The sequence below is a fragment of the Nycticebus coucang genome, chromosome 7 (genome assembly GCF_027406575.1).
Source record: "Nycticebus coucang isolate mNycCou1 chromosome 7, mNycCou1.pri, whole genome shotgun sequence".
NCBI classification, from domain to species: Eukaryota; Metazoa; Chordata; class Mammalia; order Primates; family Lorisidae; genus Nycticebus; species Nycticebus coucang.
The window spans coordinates 21354038-21357410 of record NC_069786.1 but is presented as its reverse complement, the minus strand read 5'-3'; the positions used below and the strand labels follow the sequence as shown (position 1 = coordinate 21357410).

At 34.9% G+C, this 3373-nt stretch overlaps 1 non-coding gene across 1 annotated transcript; it reads right to left on the bottom strand.

Annotated features, from left to right (window-relative positions):
• Nucleotides 1-843: 843 nt before the first annotated feature.
• Nucleotides 844-950, bottom strand: LOC128590915 (U6 spliceosomal RNA). The gene has a single exon (XR_008381377.1). It is a non-coding gene; the product is annotated as a U6 spliceosomal RNA (small nuclear RNA).
• Between the last annotated feature and the right edge of the window lie 2423 nt (nucleotides 951-3373).

Sequence of the window (3373 nt, the reverse complement as noted above, 5' to 3'; positions counted from 1 at the left end):
TCAGCCTCCCAGAGTGCTAGGATTATAGGTGAGAGCCACGTCTCCCTGCCTTATTTATTTATTTATTTAACTTTAGACAATCTAACTTCGTTTCCCTCAATAGAGTGCTGTGACCTCATAGTTCACAGCAATCTCAAACTCCTGGACTCAAGTGATTCTCTTGCCTCAGCTGTCGAGTAGCTGGGACAACAGTTGCCGCCACAACACTCAGCTATTTTTAGAGACAGGATTTCACTCTTGCTCAAGCTGGTCTCGAACTCCTGAGTTGGAGCAATCCAAGCACCTAAGCCTCCCAGAGTTCTGGGATTATAGGTGTGAGCCACTGCACTTGGCCCAGATGGCTAAAATTTAAAAGACTAACATAACCATATCAACAGTTTACAAAGATATGGAACAACTAGAGTTCTCATAATAGTACAAATGAGAATGTAATGAAAATGGTACAATCTCTTTGGAAAATAACAGCAGTGTCTTACAATAGCATCCATACATCTATAATACAATCAATTTATTAAGACTAGATATTTACATAAGAAAAAAGGAAGAAAATGTTCATAAAATAAAGTAAGGAAATTATGTGCAAGTGTTTACATAGAGAGTTACATAAAAGAAGATAAAAGGCAATATGGAATTCATAATGTAAGAGTGGGTTAAAAATGGAAATTAAATAAATGTATTTTATTACCTTAGGTGAAATAAAGGTTAAAAACCATCATCATATATAGATATAAAAAAATATAACATTGACCACAATCAAACCTGTTGACCAGCTATTAATAGAAGAAAACTGCCTTATTCTGGCAAAGGTTATACAACAATCCTTTTTTTTTTTTTTTTTTGCCCAAAAATATGGAACGCTTCACGAATTTGCGTGTCATCCTTGCGCAGGGGCCATGCTAATCTTCTCTGTATTGTTCCAATTTTAGTATATGTGCTGCCGAAGCGAGCACTATACAACAATCCTATAGTATACATCATTTCACAGTTTTCCCTTTGTAATCAGGAACTGATTTACAAAAGACCCACTATCATCACTTCTATACAGCACTGTAAAAAAGATATAAAACTTTCGTGTGTGCATGTGTGTTGGGGGGGCGGGGCGGGTATATATTTAACATAACTACAAACATATAAAAGCAAAAAAATTCATCACAAACTTAATTAATGGATATTCTAGGGTGTGAATGTTTGTGGGAAACCTAATCCCCAGTGTGATGGCATCAGGATGTAAGGCCCTCGGAAAATTATTAGGTTATGAGGGTGGAGCCCTCATAAATGGAATTAGTGTCCCTTTAAAAGAGGCCCTGGGTGTGAGTGATTATAAATTGGTTTTATAGTAGTACTGAATACATTGGATATTTTTTCCATTCCTGAGACACTTTACTAAGAAGCATATTTTCCAGCTCCATCCATACAAACATCAAAGAGGTAAAGTCTTCATCCTTTTTTAGTATTCTGTGGTATACATATATCATAATTTAGTATTCTGTGGTATACATATGTCATAATTTATTAAGCCATTCATGGTCACAACTATAGCCCAGGAAGAAGGAGGGAACAGAAGGGGGATGGGAAGGGATGGGGGTGGTTTGATAGAGGGAGGGTTAACTGTGGGACCACACCTATGGAGCATATTGCAAGGGTACAAGTCAAATCTATCAAGTATTAAACACAAATGTCTTAACACTGTGATTAAGTAAATGAGGTGAAAACTATGTTAATTAGTGCGATGTAAGCACTCCAATTTATACAAATAACACATTGACTCCCACAAAGGCATAAATGTATTCACGATATATGTATATATGCCTTAATAAAAATAAAATAAAATAAAAGCGGCCCTGGGGAGTTGCCTGATCCCTTCAACCAGGTAAGTGCTCAGCAAGAAAATACCATCTATGACTGAAATGTGTCCTCACTATACACCAAATCTGCCTTATTTTGGACTTTTCATCCCCATAACAGCAAGAAATAAATTTATTGCTTATAAGTCACTCAAGTTTTGTATTTTGTTATAATTAACATCAAGATGTTTACTGGTAAAAATTCACTGAGCTATATACTTATATTCTGCACATGTTTTTAAATGCATATTATCTTCAAATAAAATATTTACTTTAAAAATGCAAACCAAAAATTCTATTAACTACTGATCTAAAATATGCAGTATCTAGAGCACTCCATTAAAAATGATCAAATTTTAGTTATTCACATGAGCATTGCATGATTTTTATATTATCCTGAAAAAAAAATAATTCCAGATGGATTTCTCCATATTGTCAAGGCCATTCTTCCCTGCCTCTCCATTATTTTGATGTTTGCATTTGAATGTCATGATTCAAAAAAGGACAATAATTTAGGAGGCATAGATATAGTTCTCAGAAAACACTGAAATAATGAGAATATATACCAAACAAGCGTAAATGAACTTCAGATTATTACAACTCGAGGATTTTCTGTGTTCTCCTTTTAGGCTTAGCAAAGGAAATCAGAGATAAGTCTCATGGCTTACCATTCCTTTGAGAGATTTCTGAAGGCTTGAGTGATGAATATACATTTGATCTACTCCTTTAGGGGAATAAACTTAGATGCCTGCAGGGACCGCTGGAAACAGAAATGAGGTAAGCGGGCTGGGTAAAGTGGCAGAAAATCACTAAGTATAAAGTAAGTGGCACCAGTCCAATCATGGTGATGAATGACATCTGACACCAGGAACTGACCGGAGCCTTGTCAGAGGAAAGCACATCTCCTGTCCACGGGCAGGGCTGTTCAGGGCTGTTCAGCTCTGTGCAGACTCTGACTGTTTCCATTTGGAAATTTGGAACCCAGAATTTGGTGTGTGAATCTCTTGATTTTAAATACTGATAGCTAATTCTAAAGTTTGCAAAACACTGTAGTAAAATTAAACCAAACATATCTGTGTGAGAAAACCTGCCTATTTTCATTTTCTGCTCTAATAGAAACATGTTTCCAAATCCCAGGCCTGGAAATAACTGTATCTTCAAACAATAGTGATTAGCTTTTATGTTATGAATACGAATTGAATAATAATAAAGTTTTCCATTTTTCTGTGATTCATGAGTTTGAATTTATATTTTTTCTTTAAATGGCATATGCTACATATGTAACGTGAGTATCTATATCTATACATACATATATACAGATTCTTAAACTTACCTCTGGTTTTATATAATAACTATATTTATTTTGCCTTTACTCTAATTTCTGTAGATACTTAACCGTTTTTTGTCACTGCATATTTTAAAGCTGCTTCAAGTCTTTTTAAAACAAGACTTGTTACTAAACAAATGAATCAAATGAATCAACATGAGAAGAAGTAGACAAAGTCTTCATGAGAACAAAGCAGCTATCC